This window comes from Acanthochromis polyacanthus, chromosome 2, assembly GCF_021347895.1.
Source record: "Acanthochromis polyacanthus isolate Apoly-LR-REF ecotype Palm Island chromosome 2, KAUST_Apoly_ChrSc, whole genome shotgun sequence".
Taxonomy (NCBI): domain Eukaryota; kingdom Metazoa; phylum Chordata; class Actinopteri; family Pomacentridae; genus Acanthochromis; species Acanthochromis polyacanthus.
This window is the reverse complement of record NC_067114.1, coordinates 26520069-26546678: the sequence shown is the minus strand read 5'-3', so window position 1 is coordinate 26546678 and position 26610 is coordinate 26520069. Positions and strand designations below refer to the sequence as shown.

General features: G+C 39.7%; 1 long non-coding RNA gene across 2 annotated transcripts; it reads left to right on the top strand.

Annotated features, from left to right (window-relative positions):
• The first annotated feature begins 10930 nt into the window (after nucleotides 1-10930).
• Nucleotides 10931-26305, top strand: LOC110965221 (uncharacterized). Of its 2 annotated transcripts, none has more exons than XR_002596649.2 (3): nucleotides 10931-11107; nucleotides 25739-25875; nucleotides 25960-26305. It is a non-coding gene; the product is annotated as an uncharacterized LOC110965221 (long non-coding RNA). The 2 variants fall into 2 exon arrangements; XR_007947321.1 differs by having other exon boundaries at nucleotides 25289-25875.
• The last annotated feature ends 305 nt before the right edge of the window (nucleotides 26306-26610 follow it).

Here is a 26610-nt window from a genome sequence, read left to right as displayed (position 1 = left end):
GAAACGGTTTCTTAAATAAGATCATTGAAATACATTACATAGTTCAAATTAGTGAGGTTATGACTTGTTCTTTGCACTCAAATTCAATGTAATAAAACACGGCAGGATGTCACTGAGATCTCTAGAAGCTTACTCGTGACTACCAGCAACCAGTGGGAGGTTTATCTGGTGACACTTTCCCTAATACGGTGCAGCCTGTAACGTTTACTGTACGCTATTTTGACTGTGGAATGTGCTTTTGTTGACTGAATTTTGAATGAAAGCATCTCTGGATAATATCATGATTGCAACAAAAAACAAACCTCTCCACTGGTATATTGTATAGTAAGTTATGTATGTTTAGATCAAAAACTGATTCTTAATGTGGAGAAATCTCAGAAAGTACACTTCCACGTAACAACTAATCCTTCTGTTCTTAGGTAGGCCACTTAAGGTAATGTCATTACCCTGTGCTCAGTGTTTTTCTTTCAGGAGTGATTTTATCTTGTATGTGTAGTGTTGTCATCAATCTCATGTAATGAAAAGGTGAGCACTGCACCCTTTCAACACAGCATGTCTGCTGGTTGTTTTCTGGCTTCTGAAGTTTAGATTTCTCCCTGGATGACGGTTGATCTCTTGCACTAAATCCCAGTTCCATAGACACAAGCTTTAGGCAGCTGGTCGCAAACACACCTGCTAATTAGATATCCAACAGCGTATTTTGTCTCAAGTCGGTGTCTGCCACCTCAGCCACTAAAAATATGAGTTACTTTTGATATGGGCAATTGAAGCACACAGCATGTTATACACAGTCTATCATTATTATGTGTGATTGTTAAGCACATCTTGAACCAGAGAGAACTTATGTTTTGTACAAGAAAGTGCATGAAATACTACAAAAATTACAAATAAAACAAGCAAAATACATTTTCTCTGAACTCTTTTAGTCTTTTTTTAGTCTGATGTTCAACTACGTAAGTAATAATAATAATAATAATAATAATAATGTAGTATTATTATCATTATTATTATGCACTATTCCCTTTAATCATACAGTGTCAGAGGAGGATTATCATTCTGTCGATATTGTACTAATGTAGTTATAACACTGCATTGCAACCTAAACTATTTGTAATTTCCCACTTATACAGATGTATACATTGTCATCTGAGACAACAAATCAGGTTTATCATCGTGCACCAATGAACAATAGTCCTGTTTCCATCAGCAGTATAAGTCTGGGCCAGCATGGGTCATGAATTCCTGTATTGTTGTGTTTCTGATAAATTCACAGTTCTTCTATATGTACACTACTGTTCAAAAGTTTGGGGTCACCCAAGCAATGTCATGTTATCCATATGCTAGCATAATTGCACAAGGGTTTTCTAATCATCAATTAGCCTTTCAACACCATGAGCTAACACAATGTACCATTAGAACACAGGAGTGATGGTTGCTGGAAATGGGCCTCTGTACCCCTATGTAGATATTCCATTAAAAATCAGTTGTTTCCTGCTAGAGTAGTCTTTTACTACTACTACTAACAATGTCAAGATTGTATTTTTGATTAATTTAATGTTATCTTCATTGAAAAAAAGAACTGCTTTTCTTTTAAAAATAAGGACATTTCTAAGTGACCCCAAACTTTTGAATGGTAGTGTATGTAACCATTCAAAGGTGTGAACACACCTTCTCATTTAATGTTTTTTCTTTATTTTCATAACTACTTAAATTGTAAATTTTCACTGAAGGCATCAAAACTATGAATGAACAAATATGGAATTATGTAGTAAACAAAAAAGTGTGAAATAATTCAAAACGTGTTTTATATTTTATATTCTTCAAAATAGCCACCCTTTGCTTTGATGACAGATTTGCACACACTTGGCACTCTGTCAGTTGTATTGTATCTTTAATTAACTGCAACAGATTTTCCTGCTGTGGTACTTGTTTATCAAATAGACTTTCAAGCCTAATAGCTCTTCACCAGGACAATATATGTGGCTTATAAAGGTTTTTTTTCCCTCAACCAAGCACCTACTGTCGGATTTTCATATTTCCAATTCTTTCTGTCTGAATGTTGTCCAGCAATAACAGGAAACTGCACTAAAGAGAAAACTGTTGGGATTCCACACTGTTACACTGCTCAGGTAAACAAAGGTGTAAGATAAAGCTGTTTGAGGTAGTCTAAAGGTAAAAACACTATATAACCTATATTCTGTTTAGGCCTTTTCAGCATTAACAATACCAGGATACTGAAAACACCGCATCTAAATACAACTCAATCATCATTCTTTTAATTTTATTATTTCAGCTATCCTGTGTTTTTCCTACAGGAGCATTGCAAAATACCCTCTGTGGAAAAGGCTGACACTCATTCTGTGACTACTTGAAACAGCTGACACCTGGTGAATGTAAATCCAATTTTCATTCGTTTAGTACTGTTTTTGGTTTGGTAACTAAATGGTATCTGCTGATTGTGGACAATTTAGTAAGCAGGTAACCTTTAGCTCTTTGTTGATTTGGAAGCTAAAGGTTACCTGTTGACTGATGCTGCAGCTAATGGTCGTTGAGTTATTATAGCTTTTAGTTAAAAAAAAAAAAACAACTTCTGGCTGCTGCTGAATAACAACAGTGATGAGAACTGAAACAATGAAGTTATAGACTGGGAATGGAAAACAATGTGTTAAAAGGTGCCAAATTGGTGTGTAGAGCTGAGAGGAACTGCAGAGTTGGATGATGATCCCCTGTGGGTTTGTCGCTACAAGCAATCCTTTTCCTATTATACATGCAGATGGGTGACAATTCTCTGAAAAACCAACATTAGGTGTCTCAGTAAGATGTTGCACCACCATATAAATTCAAAGCAGCTTCAGTGTGTCTTGTCAATGATTTTCCAAGTCTCTGAAACTCTACTGGAGGAATGTAAAACCATTCTTCCAAAAGATATTCCCTCATTTGGTGTTTTGATGATGGTGGTGTTGGTTCAAAATCTCCTACAGGTGTTCAGTTGGGTTGACATCTGGTGACTGTGAAGGCCATAGTATAGAATTCACATTTTCATCAAATATGCAGTACAATTCAGTTACCGGAGGAAATTCCTCCCATCAGGTTTGGTATCATTGGATAATCACTCAGAAAAAAAAATGTATTGATTGGATTAGATTGAAACAATGTCAACAAAATGTCCCCCACACCATAACAGAACCATCGGATTCCTTCACTGTTGGGGTTAAAGATATGAATTTTTTCTTTATTTTGTCAACTCTCATCAGACATATTGATGTGTTTTGTTATGTTGTTGTTACTCAGTTTTAATCACTGTCACCTTCTAAAATAATAGTCTCAGTAATTTTCGGACAATTATATATATATATATATATATATATATATATATATATATATATATATATATATGTATATTTATTTATTTATTTTTATTTTTTATTTTTTCCTAAGTCATCTCCTCATGATGCTGGCCAGCTCTGGGAAAATCTTCCACATCCTCAGTTGAGCAGATCATACGATTCTACCACTGTGGTATAATGGTCTCAGCCAAGGTTCAGTACGGTGCGATTCTTTTTTTTCTTTTTTTTTCTGAAAACCAGAAAAATTACATCAGCCAATATTTTAAGAGGGTGTCGTCATTGTTTTGTTTCTTTTTCCAGGGTTTGGTGGGGGTAATATTAAAAAATACATATAAAAAATAAATACATTTTAAAAATCTCTCTTTTTTGTCCTCTTCAAAGAAATCCATGACATTGTGTGCATTGAGTCTAGTTTTATCAGTATGCTTTGTGGATGAAATAATTTAAGTGTAAGTCTATACATAAATGTATGAATGTGTGTAAGCATGTGTGACTTAAGGAGGAGGGAGACTCTCTTTTTCTATTCATCACAAGAAATAAACAGCATGTGCCCGATGGCAAACATACATCAGAACAACCCCACAGTGCAAATAGTGTGTTTACATTGAGAACAGAATACGCCACAGGAATAATACATGCTAACTGTGATATATACTCCAATTAAGCATTCTAGAAATTTACATAACAGAAAAAAAACAACTTCAATTAGCACATGAGCAATGAATGCTGGCATTTGATTGCAGGAGGGAAATACACGGGACAATAAACATAATTTACAAGATGTTTAATTTTGTGCTTGGAAAATTGAATCCACCGGCAGTAAGAAATATGCTGCATGTTTGTGGGATGAAGTGGTGGTCGTGGTGATTGATTGGAGGAAACTAATCTCTGTTTGTTTGCACTACACAAGCAACATAACCACACCTTTAACTCTTGGATGGAACAGAAGCAAAGTGTATAGCTGCTCAAGGCACAGTCACACAGGAAGAGTTCTTGTGTGCAATTTTGTTGCTGTCCAACCTAATCAAGGCTACCTCTGTGGTTTGCAGATCCCCGTGGAATATAGAGATTCATCATCTTTTATACTCCACGGTTCACTGTCCCAGAGTACGAGAAAATAATTTTAATTTCTCGTCTTGATGAGCTTCTACTCCTGGGCAATTATCTCAACACAATAGATGGCACCTTGGTGAACAATTTTGCTGCTGTCCACATTATGAGAGAGACAGACGTGGAGAGAAAAGAAGGAAAGAGGGCTTATGAACCTCTCACTGCCATCACAACAGGATCAGAGAGTTCCAGCATTGACTAATGTATGCTATACTAAACATGACAGCATGTGAAATGTAATGACAACACATAAACTTCCATTGATTGTCTTAGGTCATTTCTGATGACCAGATAGTAATAATGATTATAAGCAAAGGGGAGAGAATGGCAATTCAGTAAACAACAAAAAAGCCACAGCATGTGCCAGCCTAACAACCCTGCATTTGGGTATTTGGCTTTGCTTCAATTCAAATAAAAATCCGGGACAAACAAGGAAATCTAATCAAAAACAGAAATAAAAAGGACCATTGCAATATTACACATAGAGTGCAAGAAAAATAATTAGGAAAAGAAAAAAAAGTTTCTGATTTTGCTATCAAGACGGCGCTATCCAACAACTAACATGAAAGAAATTTCAGTGTTCGTTGTCAGAGTTTATCAGTATGAATGAAATGTTAAGATTAACCATCCATCCATCCATTCTCTATACACCGCTTTATCCTCACTAGGGTCACAGGGGGTGCTGGAGCCTATCTCAGCTGACTCGGGCAAAGGCAGGGGACACCCTGGACAGGTCGCCAGTCTGTCGTAGGGCTACATATACAGACAAACAATCACTCTCACATTCACACCTACGAACAATTTAGAGTAACCAATTAACCTCAGCATATTTTAGGACTGTGAGAGTGCCCGGAGAAAACCCACGCATGCACAGGGAGAACATGCAGACTCCATGCAGAAAGATCCCAGGCCCAGGCCAGGATTTGAACCGATTTGCAAGGCGAAAGTGCTAACCACTACAGCTGGGCAATGATGACAATTTTTCATTGCATTTAATAGCATGATGTTCTGTGATTAATCAGGAATAATCACATTGTTATACATAAAATTAAATTAATTTAAAAGTAGTGTATTCTGCTTTTATTTTTAAAGTACTGCTATATGAACAAAAATACAGTAACATCTAGTCTGAAAACAATAGTAGTTAACATATTTCTTGTAAATCAACTTAAACATGAATGTAATCATATCAAATCAGACCAAAGGTATTTGCCACGGCAAGGGCATTAACGTTTTATCTGGTTTGTTATAGAAAAGCAAGTTACCCTGAGAGTTCAGAGGCACGATCATAACATTATAGCAGGAACCTTCCCAGCAATAGCAAGTTATCACTTATACATCTGTATTCTTGTTTTTTTCTGATACCAACAGAAACATTTTTCTTTCATCAGGGAGTAGCATAAACAGTCTATGCGTCATGGACTATAGTCCCTGTGTATGGGTCATCTGCTTGTGATGCAGGTTGAGGCTCATGTGTGCCGCCATTCATTGCGATCCTAAGAACGTTGCTCAGACAGACATCTTCCACAATGCTAATCGGAATGCAGTCTCTATTTCTCTGTGGCATTTGTTAGCTTGTCTTGCTTTAGTTTATCTCTACTTCTCCCACCCGCTGCATCCAACCAGTAAGGCGAAGTGTCCCTCCATTGTTAGTTTGGGTGAAACGTGATGACGCCCATCCCAAGTACTGATTAACATCCAGCTCTCGTCTGATCCACGGTTTGTCTGTCTGTGTATTCAGAGTCAGTGAAAAACATCCATCCATCCATTTTCTATACACCACTTTATCCTCACTGGAGTCGCGGGGGGTGCTGGAGCCTATCCCAGCTGACTCGGGCAAAGGCAGGGGACACCCTGGATGGGTTGCCAGTCTGTCGCAGGACTACATATACAGACAAACAATCACACTCACATTTACACCTACGGACAATTTAGAGTAACCAATTAACCTCAGCATATTTTTGGACTGTGGGAGGAAGCCGGACTGCCCTGAGAAAACCCACGCATGCACAGGGAGAACATGCAAACTCCATGCAGAAAGATCCCAGGCCCACCCTGGGATTTGAACCGGGGATCTTCTTGCTGCAAGGCGAAAGTGCTAACCACTGTGCCACTGTGCAGCCTCAGCCAGCCAGTGAAAAACAGACTTTCACAATAATACCTACAAAAGCACCCAGAGAACGCAGTACTCTGCCAAGGCTGCTCAGTTGACGTATCATTTCCGACGGATGAAATCTTTAATTAAAAAATGACCTTGCACTGAGCACAGGCATGTATTATGTATGTGCACGTTATGTATGGATACCAAATTGCATGTAAAGTACCCTTATAAAGGTCTGTTGATCAGTTCATCACTTTTGGCAAGCCTTTGTTTTGCTAGTGTTAAAATAACCGTTCCCTCCATGCTTTTATTTTGAATGTTATGGGATGACATTTTGTCACCATTCCGGCAGCACAGGAAGTGTTTATCTAAGAAGCATTTTTTTGACATGAGGAAGAGGCTGCCAAAAAGTCTGAAAAATTCACGTAAAGATGGAAGGAAAACAGTTACACTCACAAACTTCCGCACAATTTAATCACTTGTCTCTTGCATCATTTCTGATGGATAATTCCCAATAAGTCAGTAGTAGGATTACAATCATGTGATCTACAGCAGGCAGCTGATGAAATGTTCACTTGTTGTCATGGTTGCAGTGACACCGTGCCGGCCGCTATCTCTCCTTAACAATTCTGTGGATCCAGACTATAAGTGGCATCACTGTCAAAATCTAATCAGTTGGTCCTTGTCATTTCTGACCTTCCCTGAAAATTTCCTCCATACCCGTTAGTCTGTTTTTGAGTAATGTTGCTAACAGACGGAAGGAAGGAAGGATTCATGCATGCCGATTGTCACATAACTCTGCCGCATTTCTTGCCGGAGTAACAAGAACACATCATGTTATTTTGGTCCATGTTTAACTATATAATTATATATACTTATCACTGTAAGTGCTCACAGTGTAAGTAAGAAAAGGTCTGTGAATCCCTAAGCAAAAGACTTCAACAAAAGTTAACTGGAATCAGGGGTTAGAAAAACCTGTATTCAGTCAATGAAATCAGTATTGGAGTTGTGGGTTAAACCTACTTTGACTGAAACATTTTCCAGCTCTCTATCATTGGAGACAATTTAGTCCTGTGGCTACATTTCTACGAAATAGGTACCAGCAATATTCATTCATCTGTGTCATTTTAGATTGATATATTTTCAGGTTTTTGCTAATTTTGCACATATCCCACGGTTCCTTGTCATAGAATGACTCATATTGGGACACCCTAGATCTGATACGTAGTTGGCTAAGATTTTGCACTTAGATGTTGTAGATATATCGATTGTGGTGGTGTCCAAGTGTAAGTGAAAGCAGCATCGGATGGCTTAACATGTCCAGTACTCTGCCAGACTCTGATGGTGTGAGACACCCTCTTTTAGTCTCTGTCTAATGCTCTCTCACTGCCCAAACAAAGGTTTTCGTTTGTGGAAAAAAAATGTTAAAGGTTAAGCAGATAATCTGAGCATCAGGCTTTTCCCACATTTCTGTACCAGTATTCATCCATAAACATCAGAGACACTGTTTATGGGCCTTTAGTTGCAAAAAACACAAACACTTACAAAATTACTAAACACCTTTCATGTGTGTTGTGTTATCCACATTGCACTATAATCTCACATCTATTGGTGTTACCGTTGCGAAATGTCCATTAAAAAATAAATTAATTTAAAAATTTAAAACAGGTCTCACAAATGAGTCACCAATAATAAATGTCAGCTTTTATGTTTCATGTGGGCTTGGATCTTGGATCAAATGTCAACAGGTGCTGAAGTTTAGTTTGTTTGTTCCACCTCTTTTGTATGAGTCTTTCCTCGAGTTTATGTAGCATCAGACAGCAGCAGGATTTATATTAACATCCATTGTCTTACAACAGAGATGCAGCTTTATTTGCAGAGGTGTTATCATCAAAATCTTCCAATATCAATGAAATCACAAATTTTAAGTTATTACGTAATAAAGAATTTACACATTTTTTTTATAGATCAGCTATAAGCTATTAATTAGAACAAATTTTGGATTACCTGCTGTGTGTCTTTCAATATAGCTATGATCTATATTCATATATATAAACAGATTTTATGATCTGAAATAGTTAACAGCAATACAGCCCGTCTAATCACTGAGGTCTGTTGGAGACATAGTGGATTAAATAATTGACAGGTTGTAAAATTAATCAAATTTGAAGTATTTTACTTGAATGCACATGGGGCAGAAATTAAATTTCATAGAATGGGACAGAGCTACAAATTCCCACTGGTGGGCAGATCTTCCAAAGCATAGGTCAGATTGAAGTGCGTTTTCAAAGTATGAAATCCTGAACAACTGGCCAAAGAACATTTGAGTCATTTAAATCAATCAAGATCCCTGTCAACCCCCCACAGATATAGTATGGTAATGATATGCTTTGGGGCATTGAAAATTTGTACTAATTGCCTCTTAAGTATGCGTAGTGTATAGTAATTAAAGACTATACAGCAGCTGTGTATCACTTCACCTTATTAAGTGTATTTTCGAGTGCCCTACTTCATTTCTCTACGGCTGTCATAGATCTCATAGATCATAGTACAAGCTCTGGAGCCTCAGAGCAAAAGCATTATTTTATACTAGTCAGATTTTCAGGACTTCTTGACTGTCTCGCATGTCTGAACACCAGGTGTGATTCTATAAAAGTAACATTTTTGATTTACAGGGCCATTACCAACCGATCCGGGGACACTGGTTTGGTGTCAAAAGAGCATATCATTATTCTGTTGTATGACAAAGCAGTTTGCCAAAGGGGACTGTAATTACATCGTTGTCTGCTTTTCAGTTGACTCCCGGCAAGGGAATTATTGGTAATCATCCATGTAATGCGGTGCCACTCAGTTTTTGACAGCTGAGTGAAACCACACCACTGTGGTTTTGTCCTTTAGATGTAAAATCACAGCTAAAAACCCCATCTGTTCCACAGGCTCAGCACAACGTTTCTTATGTGTTTCTTCACCGTCATCATCTACAGTGCTGGGAAGACAAAAAGACTTGACTTTATACAGACAAGCTAGGAAAGATTGCCAAAAATACCCACATTTTCAAGAGTGTTATTGATAAATATGATGAAGATTCCATTTGAAACGTGTCATTATGCTTGATCCACCACAAATACTGTAACATACAAAAACAGAAACAACCTCCATCTCCAAAAGGATGTCATTATTATTTAAAACATCCATCTCCACTCTTAAACCTCTTCACCTTCTTCATACTGGAGATGCCCTGTCCGCATGAGCGGCTTGCTGTCTTTGTGCTGCCATTTAATAAGCATTCTTTAACCTCAAGGGACAAGGCCTTTTCCCGACTCTTGCAGTGGTAGACAGGAACGCTGTGACACCAAAAAATCAGACCTCTTATCTGTCGCATTCTCTCCCTGCAATTGTCAGCAAAAAAAGGGAAAAAAAAAGAAAGAAAGAATGAAACCGCACTGAACCTTCCATATTCAAACTTGTGGTGCTGTCAGCTCCTATTTGGAATTGGTGTTTATTCAGTGTACTCTGGCTTTTGATTTATTTAACAGAAATATATGCATTGGGGCGTTGACTCCCAGGAAGACATGTCAAGACACACAGTGAAACCAGCAGTGTCAGGGCAGTTAACGCTTCAGTAGACAACGCTGTTGGTAAAAGTGATTGTGCAGTGATTGTGCTGTGCATCTATGTCACCAAATGCCAAAGTAATGCCACACTTTTTTAAAACTATGAAGTCCATGCCATAAATACCAGATATGTTGATGAATTCTGTATTGATAGACAAAAACATGATATTCCATGAACTCTTCTAATGCACAACATGGGTCAAAAATGACAAATAGTTAGCTAAACTAACTACAATACTTAGCTATAGACAAGAATTAGCTAAATAAAATATAATATGTCAAGTGCTAGCTAACTGATAGTAATTATACATTTCTGGCAAATAATGTACTCACTGTCAAGATAACCCAAACTGAATCAAATATTATGTACAGTTATCTTTCACAAATGTCATCAAATGTTTTCTTAGGTAACACCTGCATAACAAGACTTACATGTGTCAGATGTGTGTAGGAATCTTATGTTCCCTGCTCCAGCCCCTGTTCTTCTCCCTTCTTCTCACTCTTTTTTCCCTATTTCTCCCTCCTTGTCACTGCATGAAAGGAGGGATTTTCATCAGTAAACAGCACTGTAAATTTTCATGGAATTTCAAGTTAATGGCAGTAAACAGGAACTTGCAGTCAGCACAGAAAACTACCGGGAATTGCCGTGAATTGATGTGGATGGCTGATCCTCCAGCCCCCAAGACGGGGGGCGCTTTCTCGTGTCAGTGAAAATACTGTGAGCCATACAAATGCAAATTAGTGTGTGTCTGTGTGTCTTGGAGGAGAGGGGCGCAAATAGCACAGCTGGAGCAGAAGCTGGACTGGTGTCGGAGGTGAGTGAGCAGAGGCTGTGGGAGAGGATGGCTGCCATGGAAGCCAAATTAAACAGCTTCTCCAGCGGGGAGGGAATTCAGCAGAAAAGACAAAAACAAGTGCACAGTCCCAAAATTGTGGTAAGAATATATTCCATTTGTAGGATATTTTTAGTGAGTTTTAGCACAATGCTCTGAATTGGTAACATTAAGCAGTGATATCACATAGTCCTGTATCTTTGTTCACAAATGCGACTCTGCCTTTTTGTACTTTTAGGAAACGGTTCATAGACTTCATAACTCTGAAGGAAATATGAACAAGGGTGGGACTGTTTATTGAAATTGTGTCTGCTACCTTGAAACTGTTTTTAATGACTTTAAAAAATACTTTACAGTTATTCTGCTGTAAGTAGTAAAACAATGTTTTGATTTGTTTTCACAGACTGGGCTCGCCTCGCAATGAGGCAGTCACTACATATTTTGTAAAAAGTCTGGGTGCAAGTCCAGATTTGGAATTTGTGGAGACAGAGGTCTTTTATCTAAGTGTCCTGTTTAAAATTGTTCTAAATTTTCTGACTTCTTCAACAACAACAAAAACTAACAATAGCTGAAAATATTAGGAAATAATAATAGTAATAATAAGAAAAAGCAAACAACATCTTCATTTAACAGTTTTTTTTATTTAAGCTGCCTGTAAAACATAATTTGAGGAACTTCCATACAGCCAACCTGGCATGAAGTCTTCTGGCCAGAGAAGAAAGATTGTTAATATATATACAATATATATACATATATATATTAGTCTGATTCATTACAATGTACGTTTTATATAAGATGTGGTGAGAATGGTACTGCTGATCGCTATGACATTATTTTTCTGTGACATTAGTATTAGCAGCAATTGGTGACAGCTGCATTGATCATCTCACCTGTTCACCCATCTCACCAGTTCTCAATCCCACCTCATACTATATAAGCCCAGTTCGGTCATTCACTCCCCACCAGACCATAGACTGCTGATCCTCTCATAGACTCATTTCCTCCTTTGGATTCCATCTAGTCCCTGCATTACCTCCAGACTACAATACCCACCCACGGACCCAGGTCTCCCCCATATTCCCGCCGGTTCATGTTCTGTGAAATGTCTGGCAGGTGAATAGTTGTCCAAGGTAAATATGTTCCTACTTGGAAACAAACAAATTTCACAGTTTCCTGTCAGATGCTATAGTAAATGCATGTGGGTTGCGTTTGACCCATGTGTGTAAACTTGATGTTAGAAATATAAGAGTTGTGGTTGTTTATGTTAGAAAGGAAAAATAAAAATGATGATTTGTGCTGAACAAAAATAAGATATTTACTGAATACATTGGAATACTAAATGATACAATATAATTCATTTCAGTATATATGAAGGAAACACTCAGCCGTACGTGAAATAACATAGAAAACGAACATGGGTAATTTTTGACCCATGTTGTTCCTTTATAAGTGTAGTGAAACTAAAAGGGTTTTTATTCAAAAAGTAGGAATGGAAAAAATAAATAAAAAAGGATGTATAATGATCAAAAACAAGTTAATTGAGGAATACCTGGAATACTGAATGATGAAATTAGTTTATTGCAAAGAGATAGAGCATAAAAACTCAGTCAGGTCACTTTTGACCCATGTTGTGCATCAAAGACGTGGCATCAGTTTCGCAGTGCAATTTAAAACCAGCGATAACATGAAAAACTCCATTAATGATCCTTCAGCTTAAGAGGTTTCTGAACACAGATGAGTGAAAAAAAAAGTGCATTTTTCAAGTGCATTGGTTGACTTTCAGTGGCTCGAGTCTTCAGTAGAGGAGCGAGTGAGTCAGATTAATAAATAAGAATGCATAAAAGGTGAACAATGCTAGCAGGCCTCCCTTGGATATTGCTGAGGAGTTTGAACACCTGCCCAGACTGTCAAGCACCAGTAGGCTTTAGTGATTTGGTTTAAGGTAAATTTAGCACATGCCACAGGGGATTTTACATCCAATTCTCCTTTTCATAATACAATTGATGTTGGAGTGGAGGGAAAGCCAAATAAATCATCTACAGGTGGCCATTGGGGTCCTTAGTCACTGACTTTGTCAAATTAAATAGTTAGGCTTAAAAACTTGTTCACCTCCACGTAACCGAACTAAAATAAATCATTTTGATGCATTAAAAGAAATGTCTATAAAGTGAGACACGGCATTGATGCTAATAATATTGGTAGCATATGTTCAGTGTCTGTGACAAATGATTGTAAAAGATCTGGCAGACCACATTATGCTTTAAGGCAAGACGTGTTTATTTATACAGCCCACTTTTAACACACAAAGGCCATTTGAAGTGCTGCACATAAATAGGGAAAGGATGAACTGAAAGGCATAGAAGGCATTAAATAAAAGCATGATTAAAGGAGTGCCCAAAAGCATAAACCATAGCGTGTGCAGTGTCATTAAACTGGAGTTCAGAACAGATCAGACTTACGTATTTATGTGTGTGTAAAACTTAATGCAAGCTGATAGCAGCAACAAGCAACACAGTGACAAAATGCTATTTTTTTGTGTTTAGTTTCCACTTTGGGCACTACTCAATGAGCAGCACCAACAGACCTGTACGCCTGAAACATATCAGAGTTGTACTTTGGGTCTAAACCATTTAGCAGACAATAAGCAGTATTTTAGAGTCGATTCTGTAATTAACTAGAAGCCAGTGTAAAGACTTAAAGGTAGAGTCAGCGATTTTAATCCAATATACTTATTATCAAATTCAGCCAATATCTCCTCGCGGTCTGCTAGCTGTCCAGTCTATTTGTACACTGCCCTGAATCTTCAAATGGAAAGCAAAGTAAGTGGCTCAGACTGTCACAAAGTTAGAACCTGAACCCGAGCAGAGAACCACACTACCGAGGGAGAGATGGAAACGTTTTATTGCGGGGAGGGGTTGTGGTGGAGATGTGGGGAGCCAGGAGTGTGTCCGGGGGGAAGAGGTGGTGTGGGTCCGGGGATGGAGCTCCGGAACCGGGGATCAGCGGTCGCAGGTACTTCCGGGGGGACCAGAGTGCGGCGGCCGGTGAGCGGGTGGATCCCTGGCGGATCCCTGGCGGCAGGAGGATGGTGGATGACGAGGAAGCCGGAGGTGGGAGGAAGCTGAGCGCTGGCGGTCCGGGAGCGCGGATGTGTCAGGTGGAGCCGGGAGACGGCAGATGGATCCAGAGATGCAGGAGGGGAGCCGAGGAGGGAATCCGAGGGGGGAACATGGTGCAGACGGAATCCAAGAGGGGGAGTCGGAGATGGATTCGAGGGATGTAGGCAGGACAGGAGGGGGTCCGGGCAGCTGGGTCTCTAGGCGAAGGGAGAGGAGAAACAACGTTAGATTTGTCTTTCAAAAACACAGACAGAATTAACGCGGCAAGAGGGAAACTGACTATGCAGTCGAGTTGACAATCTGGCGGAGTCTGGGAGGATGAGCCGGTCTTTTATTGTCGGGAGGTGTAATCAGTGAATGAACCGCAGCTGCCCAGATTCTGGGGAAAGAGCAAATTGCGAAGTGGAGGCAGCCGTGATGCTGCACTCCACCTGGTGCAGAGCTGGAGAGAGAGGGGAAGGAGAGAGGAAGGAAGGAGAGGGAGAAGAAAGGGAAAGAGGGAGAAAGATAGGAAAAGGGGATTTGGATGCCAGGTGGGACAGGGGGTGAGGAGGAGGCCCTGACACACAAGGGCGTCAGTTTGTTTTTAAAAGTGGGGGGGATGGAGACCACAGCACTTTGAGAAAATGTCGAAGAACGGCGGCAAAATGCCACAAGCTGGGCTCAAACTCACAATCACCACACCAAAGGCGGAAGCTCAAGCTGTTCAGCTATCGGTACATGCGTAGAGGAGTCTGTGGGCCGTTATAGTACTAATTCTCCCGGGCCGCAATTTTGCCCCTGCACGCCTCTGGTCGGAGCTTCCACTTGGCACAGGCGCAAATTTAGCATCTGCGTGGTTTTTTTTGTGTTTTTTTTTAGCCTCACGAAGGTGTGCTGCGTGTCTGTGCAACTCTCGGCCGAGTGCAGATGGTGTGTTCATGAGCGTCGGAATTTTCTATACTACTGAAAATAACTGGGTTTACAACGGCTTACATGTGAAGAATTTGAATGTGTTGGAGACAAAATGACCCCTGACAAAAAGTGGGGGGGACACGTCCCCACCGTCCCCCCCTAAACTGACGCCGATGCTGACACAGACTGATCCACACAACACTATTCCACTGTCTGCTATTCAGATTTCCATAACAATGAGAAAAGAAAGAGGGAAGGGGAGAAAGGGGCAAAGGGAGTGAAGGGGATGGTAAATCTGCACAGGCTATGTATATGCTAACTGTGCCAGGATCAGGCTATATTTAATTTTTACTAAAGAATCGATAACATTATTTAGCTTTATTTCTTTTCTGTCATATTTGGGATATTTGCAGCTGAGAATTTTTAGAACAGGTTCCATCAAATCAGTGTTTACTGACTTATTACTATGAGTTTGCTATTTATTCTAAATTCTAAATGACGTTTTATGAGGGAGAAGTAATAATGCCAGCTTTGCTGAAGGTTTCCGAATCTGTCTTTTCTCTTGTAATAACAACAGAAGAGAGACAGAGAGAGGACATTCAAAATTCTTCAAAGTATACCTTATCCACAGAGACCAGTTTAGTCTGTTGTAGCGTAACAGTTGTGGTAGCAGTTACTGACTAAAGTTAGGGATGTGTTTTTTTCAGGTGGACAGGTGTTGGCTACAGCAAATAAACTGTGTTTAAGAAATAGTTGAACACTGGAAATATGTCAGAATACAAAGTTAGGGGTCATAAATAATAGCCACTCGTGCCACTTGTCAATCTGCCAGTGACTTGAGCTTCTGCTGAAATTCAGCAGATGTCCATGTTGACACCAAAACTGTGCTTGCACTAGGGAAAATTTGTCTCTAGCCACTGTGGCTAAAGTGCTAGAATTTTGTTTAGCCACATTTAGCCACACTTTTTCAGTATCTGTAGTGTGGTGCGCGAAGTTGTGGACAAAAGACAAGACAGTTGAGGACATCATCTTGGGCTTTGGGAAACACTGATACAATATATTTTTCACCCTTTTCTGACAGTTTATAGAACAAATAATCACTCAATTGAGAAAGTAATGGACAGATTCAAAAACAATGAAATGACCAATTAATTGCTAGCCAAATAGCAGCTGAAGGCCTGAATAGCAATAATTAAAACAGGAAGAAAAAAAGGCATGGGTTAACTAGTTGGGATGCACAAGGACCAGGGGATTGGGGATGAGGGAAGTGTATGTGCACCTGTGTGTGTGTGTGTGTGTGTGTGTGTGTGTGTGTGTGTGTGTGTGTGTGTGTGTGTGTGTGTGTGTGTGTGTGTGTGTGTGTGTGTGTGCGCGCGTGTGTGTGTGTGTGTGCGTGCATGTGTGTGTGTTGGTGGAAATGGAGTAAGCTAGGTGCAGAGACCGAGAGCTGTAGTCCGAATCCTTTTTTCTGATTGGCTGAGACGAGACACATGACGGTGTGCATCTATTAATGATGGGAAGCATCCGGGTCGTTCCGGTTATACTCGGTAGCGCTCTTCAGTAAAGGAGACGCGGTTTGTTATTTTGTTTGATTATCGCTCAGCAAATTACGAAAAAGTTGTAAGTTAACCCTTTTTTTCGCATTTATTAGGCAAAATTAGCTTCGCCACCGTGGCTAAATATGCTAAAAATGGCTTCGCCATCCTGGGGAAGGCTTCGCCTATGGCGAAGTGGCGAATGGCTAGCACAAGCACAGCAAAAGTCAAGTTTCTTTGGACAACCAGGAAACACACGGTTGTGCTTGCTTGTTTGTTTACACAGGTACCTCACACACACTCACATAATGATTCCATTTCAGATCCAGTTCATCTTTTGCTCTTTTGTTACTAAACCAATTAACACAGTGGAGTTATGTAACAATCATCGTTGGTTTGTCTGTCTGTGTGTCTGTCTGTTAGCAACATTACTCAAAAATTGAGGAACAGATTTGGATGAAATTTTTAAGGATAGTCAGAAATGACACAAGAACCAAGTGATTAGATTATGGCAGTGACACGGATTATAGTCTGGATCCACAGATTTGTCAAAGATTTCTATATCCTTGCGAAATAGTGGCATGGCGTCACTGGAACTATGACTACAAGTGAACACTACATCAGCTGCCTGCTGACAATCACATGATTGAAGTCTCAAGATCCTGTACACTCCCCTTGTCCTAAGAGTCAAAAATGACCCTACTACAAATCCACCACTGCAGACTTATTGGGACTTATCCATCGGAAATGATGCAAGGAACAACTGATTAAATTGTGAGGGTCTTTCCGAGTCCCATCAATTCACACCACCTGCTACATATTTAGATGACACGATTTGGTATCCATACATAACACATACATGCATTTCACATGCCTGTGCTCAGTGGAAGGTCATTTTGTTTGTTGGTGCATCTATATTAAGTGGTGACATTCTATGGTGCCGTGACTTCTGACCATCTGTAACTAATAAACAAATACCGCATTTCTAAGAGAAATGCTGAATTTCTGACAATGCCATTTGGGGGAATGAGCAGCCTTGGCAGAGTACTGTGCTCTCTGAGTGCTTTTCTAGTTTCTCACTTGGTTCTCGTCAATATTTTAGCTTCAGAACAACCCATTTTTGGATGAAATGTTCACAACCCTGAGAGCTGAAAAGCTCCAACTTTAAACAAAGTGATTAAAACTGTTTTTTTTTTTGTTTTTGTTTTTTTTAAACACACTATATCCTGCATTATGGGGTGGCATAGCTCAGTGGGTAGAGTGGCCGTCTCGCAACCAGAGGGTTGCGGTTCGATCCCCCGGCCTGTCATGCTCATGTCGAGGTGTCCCTGAGCAAGACACCGAACCCCTAATTGGTCCTGGTGGGTCGTGGTTAGCACCTTGCATGGCAGCTTCCGCCATCAGTGTGTGAATGGGTGAATGTGATGTATCATGTAAAGCGCTTTGGATAAAAGCGCGATATAAATACAACCATTTACCATTTACACCTAACCCCTAATTGCTCCTGATGGGTGCGTGGTTAGCGCCTTGCATGGCAGCTCCCGCCATCAGTGAATGGGTGAATGTGTGGTGCTGTATCGTGGCTGACCCTGCGCTCTGACCCCCCGATGGGGGGATATGCGAAAATCAGAATTTCCCCTCGTGGGATTAATAAGGGATATAAAATAGAAATAAAAAAATTGGCTCTCTTCATTTTATATTTTGATCATTTGTTCACTACCTTTTCATTATTTTGTGTCTGTTATTTAGTTCCAGACATCAAGGATCACCTAAAAATCATAGTATCTCACTGATAAATGTGTTTAAACTGTAAATCCAGCCAACCTGGGACAACAGGACACAAGGACACTGAGGTTTGTACTTTTCGTGCTTGTGCTGATGAGATCATCCATTTTTTTGGAAGCATCTCCAAACTCATCCATTTAGGCTGCTGCCAGTAAAGAGAAGATTTAATATCCCAGATGCAGAGACTCAATTCACGCTGCAGGCCTTGAGTCGCTGCTTATATCTGATCATTTTGAAAGACAATTCATATCATATTATAGGATGTGACTTTAAGTTTGGATAGACTTGAGGCATCTCCACAACTGTAAAGCAGGATGTTTCTCTTGTCTTTGTCCATTTTTTGTAATTAAAGTTTTTAAATATTTCCCTGTAAGATAAAATATGAATGACTAAGCAAACAATTACCGCAGTTACAGCAATATCTGTTCTAATTTATTTAAAAAACTCAAACATTAAAAAATACTGATTTTCCCATTTTTCAGACTTCAAGTTCAGAATAATAATAATAAAAAATAAGAAATAAAAAAGATTCAAAATTCTCAACCAAAAATAAAAATTGATCTTTAAAGGGGAAATACAGATCACAAATTCAAGCTAAATGTCACATTTTTAAACATCTGAAATACCAAATACGAGTTATCAGGCAACCGTCCACTTCTGTAGGAAATCTTTGATTACAACATGAACTCAGAGTTCATCGAAAGATCAACAAATAGCAGTTGGTGGATGTAACTCCAGTTCAATGAGCTAGTAGGAAATCAAACAATGGAGGGTTTGTTACATTAGCCCATTTGATGATGTTGTTGATGTTGAAGATGCTGATTGTCCTTTCCAAGTTTACCAATCAACATTTTTTTTCCTCATAGTTTAACCAATCAGAATCAAGTCCTGCACTGCAGTTTTTCGGGGCCACTCAGAAGTATCTACCCTTCAGTAGCTATTTTCCATAGTCCTAATTGGAGTTGTAGAGGAGCACCTGAGAAACAAATCGCAAGTTCCTGCAGTGGAAAACAGCCAGTTGATTCTGTCTGATTAAAAAAATACAATCAAATTAAAACAAAGTTGGTTTTTTTCCAGTGGGGTAGTGTTCATCAAACACTTTAGCATACCTAATTTTATATTAGCATGTTTATAGTTTATTTGTGTTATACATAGTTTCAACGCTAAACAACACCGCTGTATATCCAAGACTTTTAAGTGTAAAAATGTAGTGAAATAGATTTGCCAGATCAATATTTATGTATCTGCAGAGCTTAAAATGAAGCATACAGTGCACCAGGAGGCTCAATTTACATATTGCACCAAAAGAAAGAAAAAACAAAAAAAATAAAAATAAATAAATGTGTCAATGCTATTGAGCTAAAATATCAATACACAAGACCAAAGCAAAGTTACAGCATAACTTTTCCAATAGTAGAATTTTTCCCCTGACATAATTCTTCCTCTCCTACAAGGGCTAATGTCAGTGACTGCATCTTCTTCACCATTGTCTGTTTCAGTCACAAATGCAGCAGAAGGTTCAGATTTGCTGCAGCCACTTGCTCTACCTTTATAACTTCTGGACTTTTAGCCATTAAAAAAAAAACAACTAAAAAAACCAAAAAAAAAAAAAAAACCCACTACCGTTCAAAAGTTTGAGGTCAGTTAGAAATGTCCTTTTTTTGAAGGGAAAAGCAGTTCCTCAATGAAAATAACATGAAATGAATCAGAAATACAGTCGAAACATTGTTAATGTGACAATTGACTATTCTAGCTGGAAACGGCTGATTTTTAATGGAATATCTACTTAAAGCTAGGCAGATATGTGAAAAAATTGGGTATTTTAGGGTACAAGCATGAAACTTGGCACAGTTGTTGTCCATGACCCAGGGAATATTTTTGGATATGGAACCAAAAATCCAAAGTCCCTTGACAGCTGAGGCAGCCATTTTTACAGATGGCTGCCTTTTGAAATTTATTGAGCACATATCTCAGCTCCTGATACTTGTAGAGGCATGATTCTGGTGTTTTTATCCATGTTTTCAGGGTCAAGAAATCTATTAAAAACATTCCTGACAATACTAGATGATCTCATTGTAGCATTGTGATGAGGCAACCACTTGGATTTTCAAAATGGCCACCAAACTCCTAAACTCCTATTTATGCCCATATCTTGACCTCAGTAAATAGTAGAGGCATGATACTGGTGTTATACCTATGTTTTCAGTATCAAAGAATCCATTAAAAACATTGCTAACATCATTTTACCTTATTTCATGCCTGTGCAATTATCATTTCCCTTGACCTGACCTACGGACCTTCTCGGTCTGGTAAAAACTCACTCAATTCCAAATATTGTTTTAATGTACCTAGAGTAAGCTCCAAGTGGGGTTCCAAGTAAGACTGTAAGAAAATGTTGTGAGGTGCTTTCCTTAAAAATGCAAATGACAAGATGCAGATTTCCTAGGTTTCTTGCATCTTATCACCTTACCTCCTCATTTGCAATGCATTGCAACTTTATTTCACTTATTTACTTCTTTATTTATTTATTTTTATTCTGGATGTAGGGTTAGGGTTTATCTGGTTGTTTATTTTATTGTATGAGTGGCATGTGAGGGCTGCACAGTGGAGTAGTGGTTAGCACTTTCACCTTTCAGCAAGAAGATCCCTGGTTCGAGTCCCGGCCTGAGCCCGGGCTCTTACTGCATGGAGTGTGCATGTTCTCCCTGTGCATGCGTGGGTTTTCTCCGGGCACTCGGGCTTCCTCCCACAGTCCAAAAATATGCTGAGGTTAATTGATCACTCTAAATTGTTCGTAGGTGTGAATGTGGGAGTGATTGTTTGTCTATATATGTAGCCCTGCGACAGACTGGCGACCTGTCCAGGGTGTCCTCTGCCTTCGCTCGAGTCAGCTGGGATAGGCTCCAGCACCCCCCGCGACCCTAGTGAGGATAAAGTGGTGTATAGAGAATTATGAATGGAGTGGCATGTGTTATCTGTGCAGCAGACCTCTCTGTCTAAGACAAATTTCTCCCAAGGGAGACTAATAAAGACACCTTGACCTTGATTTTTTTCACATATCTGCCCCAAAGCTTCAATTAAAAAAAGAAGGTACCCAATTAGGCATCACGGTAGTTCACAGATCACAGTTCTATCCAGTCCCATTCATCTGGTGATGGCATTGCAATTGTGGCATTAAAAGCATTTCCCCAACAGTAACCACCCTGGTATACTGCACGCTTGATATGCCTCAACAAAGTTGCCTTGGTTGGAGAAATGGCATCCAAGGTTCATACTTTCTCTGCGAACATCTCTTGATGAACCATGTTTATGCCCATTGAAGTACAAGTACGATCATATAACAGAATGGTAAACTATTCCAACACAGCCAAATCCTTATCACTTAATTCTGCCATTTCACACCCTGTGTCGGCTTGAAATACTGGCAAAGCTTGTGACTTGCTAAGGCCGAGGGATGCAGCAATCCCATGTGCTGGAATGTACCTGAACAGCTTAGCTGTCCCAAATGCTACCCAGTGCCATTGCCTTCATCGAGTCTGCTCAGGTCATTTGGAATAGGGAGTTGATTTAGCTCATTAAAATGCATGACATTTCATGAGAGTGTAGAATATCCTTTACCAAGAGCAAAATCATGAAGTTTCGACTCCATTGGACATTGTAAGGGTTTAGTTGTTACCGTTTGGCACAGAACACACTTGGTCTAGTCAGTCTTAACTGGTTACTTCATTGAAGTCTCTCTAGAGGAATGGGGAATGTGTGGATCCACTAGCTGAAAACTTTTGGACATTCTGTCAGTTACTGTAAACTGTTACAGTTGTCACCTGTAGAACAAATAAAACAATAAATTACACCAGTGTACATTTATGCTATTACACGACACACATTATTGGTTATAACTTGCATATTTGAAAATGGAATCTCATCTAAGTAGAAGCTCGAGGAGCAATACCTAGGTTAGGCCAAAGAGAACGTATCATAAGAATTGACAGTTGGTTGTTATGCAATAGGTCTGTGTCATCCACATATGCTTATAAAAGTAATTTAGTATGAGACAATGTCTTTTAGACGGACTGGTGGCCTGTCCAGGGTGTCCCCTGCCTTCGCCCGAGTCAGCTGAGATGGGCTCCAGCCCCCCCGCGACCCTAGTGAGGATAAAGCGGTGTTTAGAGAATGGATGGATGGATGGATGGACAATGTCTTTTATATTATAAATAATTGAAACTAAAATCTAACATTCAGTTTTTCTGACGTGCTTGAAATTCAAGATTGTGCCATTGAATTAAGAAATTATGGCAATTTTAGATGTTTTGAAAATCTTTCATGGAAGTTACATTGGTCAGCATATTGAATTTGAAGCAAGGTATTAATGCAAACATGCTTGGTAAAAGTTGTCATCTGTTCTAGGAGAATATTTCATGGCTTCATAACCATGTGAATTACAACTCCTCGCTGAATAATTACTTTATAATTTTTTTTTCCCAATTTGGCCACCATCTTGCATTTAAGGGTCACAATCACGATGTACTGGCTTTAAAACCTTGAAAATCGATTCTGCACCCAAACAAGCCATAAAATCATTACCTGGGTTAACAAAATTAGCTCGGGATTCACTGAGATCTATTTTTTTCTCGCACAAAGTGTGATTTTTGGCAGCCATTTTGAAAACGGCCACTACACCTGACAGGGGCCTTTGAATGTTGGCTCCATATCCAAAAATATTCTCTGGACCATGGACAATAACTATGCCAAGTTTCATGCTTGTACCTAAAAATGCAAAATTCCTAGCTCCATTTACACATATCTGCCTAGCTAATTGGGGTACAGAGGCCCATTTCCAGCAACCATTACTCCTGTGTCCTCATGGTATATTGTGTTAGCTGATCGTGTTAAAAGGCTAATTGATGATTAGAAAGCCCTTGCGCAATTATGTTGGCATATGAATGAAAGTGTGAGTTTTCATGGAAAACAAGGAATTATTTGGGTGACCCCAAACTTTTGAATGGTAGTGTATGTGTAACAGTTTTGCAAGCTAGATGCTAGCCTCGTGTACAATATCCATATAAGGACACAACAGCAAAATCGGATGGTTCAAACCAAAAATAGTGTACCAAATAAATCTGAAAATATTTAATTATTACACTGCTAACTACTAGTAATATATTGTGCAAGAATATTTATCATCAGGTAGCAACTAGAAGAGACATCTAATCAAGGATGACTCTGGCCTTTAAATGTCTGTTCAAAGTGCAAACAGCCAAAGCTCTATGAGCCAGATATCTTGGCAAATGAAAAGGAATAAGTTTGTCAGAAAACTGGTCCAAAAATATGCAGTTTCACTTTTTAGGTCACCACGTGTTTGGAATTCGGATTTATGGTTTTTTACGGTTTTCAGAAGGGCCGTTGACCTAATTGTACAATTGCTCATTTGTACAAGAAGTACATGCTACATTTGCTTGTGCAACTTTTAGAGTTACCTAAATATTTGAACAACTTGTCAAATGAAAGTGTCTCATGGCCCATTGGTTTGCACTGATGCTTCACTGTCTGAGATTCCATTCACACTTGTTTTTTTGTTTGTTTGTTTTTTCTATGTCACATTAAGAACTCCAATGGAATCTTTAAGAGTAAAAGTTACCAAAAATTCACAAAAGTGCTGCGCGACTGTGACTTGTTTCATTGAGCTTCAGTGGCCAATCTCATCTAATTAGCACGTATGTGTTTGATCTCAACTGTTAAGACGAAGGTTATTCAATGCACAAATCAGCCTGTCTGCCTGCTGCTGATTTGACCAATCGTAAGGCTGATCTGGCCCTGGACAGAGTGGGTGGATGGGTGGGGTGGGGTGGGGGGTGGGGGGGCAACAGGCAGCTGGAGGCACGTACAGTCGTTAGCCCTGCTTGCTCTCCCTTTCAAATGGGGCCTTAATGATTTATAGATGTTTGCTTTAAAAAGTCATTGGCATTAATCCCATGGCTCATTAACCATTTAATTAAAATTAAATTCTGTGTTAGGACTAAAGCAGATTGAGAGTATTTCCTCCTGGTGGAGTGCTGTTGAATCACCTCATTTTCGGAAATGCCTCATGTGAGGGGGATGTGCACCAACACACCGCTGACATGTAGGAACAACCACCAGCAAAGTCAAAAGAAATTACTGACCACACAGATTTGGTCTACTGCTGAGAACACATCATGAATCTTTCTACTTTGCCACAGAATTCCTGATATGATTTCATATGCCTTATTACCAAGGAGAGACAGTATAATGAACAAAGCAGACACACTTAGTAGTTTTTGAAAGGCAAAGAGAAAGAGTGTTGTCTGCCCATCCTCATGAGCAGCAGTGTACTTGCAAATAAGCTTCAAGTGATCAGCAGAGGAGTCATGAATTGGATTTAGAGGAGCAGGTGAGTTGTTTAAACATAACCATGAATTGTGACACTGCATGCACGATGACACTGGCTTGCATTTTCATTTAGTAGCCAGCTACCTGAATATTTTCCTCTGCAGCTCTTCACTGTTTCTGACTGCAAATGCATAGCAGCACTGTGTAAAGCTGTTATATAACAATCTACCTATCTTATCGGTCTAAATCACAGTGGGGCCGTATGTTCAGTGCCTGAGATTCTAGACTTGCCCAAAACCGTTTCTGCTGACAGTGTGGTCATCGGTGGAAATGTTCTCACCACATAGAAAGTTTTAACAGGTATCAAGTGGATTGGACTTTTCTGCTCAAAAGAAGAGCAGTGCAGTATGCAGTTAACCTACAAATCTTGCTGAGAGTCAGATGAAAGGATTGACACCGCTCTCCTTGTACCTCTCTGCAGGTAACTCTTGCTCCGGAGCTGCATGTATCTAATCTGTGGTTGCTGGCCTCACCAACCTGTCCACTGTTTATTGTTTGTTGTTTCTCAAAGCTTATCTTTTCTCTGTCCTCTCCTCACACCTCAGCTGGTCGAGGCAGACAGCCACCTATCCCGAGTCTGGTTCTGTTGGAGGTTTCCTTTTGTTAAAGGGAAGTTTTTCCTCCCTCATGCCAAGTGTTTGCTCAATAGGGGAATGTTGATTTTCTTTCTATAATGCTGTAAGGTCTTGACCTCATTGTGTAAAGTGCCATTACATGACTTATGCTATAATTTGTCTGTATTGAAGAAAAAGTAAACAATTGAACTGACTTTCATGTCTGTACATTAAATATAAATATAGCAAGACAATTACCTCAGCTTAGACAAAAAGCATTCCACCAGCACCCCTGTTCACTGTTAAACATTTTACTCAGTATATGCAGTATACTGTCAGGGCTCCCCTGCTCTCTGTCTGTCCCACCTGGCAACCAATTACCTTTTCCCTCTCTCTCTCCCTCCCCATCTCTCTCTCGCCGCTGTGTCTGGATGGAGGCAGTCTCACGGCTGTCTCCACTCAGTAATCAGTGGCTTCCCCAGATCCAGGCAGCAGAGTTATAAACTGATTTCCAGACCTGCTATAAAAGACCGGCTACTTTATCCACACCCTGCCAGATCATAGACTCTGCTTGTGCAGTGAGTTTGCCCTCTTGCCATGTAAATATTTCCTGCTGAGTAGATTCTAGTAATTAATTCCTGCCTGTTTTCTCCTCTGCCTAGTTCGACTCAGCTGCCTGGATTACCTCCTGCCTCGTTGGATTCTTCTGTGTGTTCTGTTTGGATTATCGGATCTGAGTCCCTGCCTGCTCTACTGGATTCCCAGATCAGTCGACGTCTGGTTTCCCCACACCGACAACCAAGCCATCGCTCTGCTCCACCACCAAGCCTCTACCTGCTCCAAGCTGTCACACTCTCGTCATCCCACAGCAGCTGCATACCATCGTTCCCCGGCTCCATCACCCACGCCACCCGCCAACAATCATCAGATTCCCCCTGGACCCAATTCCCCTCTCCCTCACTCTCCCTTAAAGAATTCCCCATTAAATCTACACATAATCTGCCTCCACCTGACTGTGTGTTCTCTGCTTGGGTTCAACAAATTGTGTTTCTTAACAGTATACAATCATTACACAGATCTTTTCAGTCCAAAATAGTTCTAGACAAAGTTGTTTCCTTTTAGCCACTTCCACAGGATACAGTGATTGTTTCTGGTAAGATATGTTGCAGCTGATTTTTGAATGCTAACTAAATTCTGTTTATCTCCAGTTTAGAAGTAAAATTTCAAAATCACACATTAAAAATAAAATCTGTCTGAAAAGCCAGATACCACTCAAGAGAAGTCAGAACATCCTTATTCTTGTTTTATTTTGG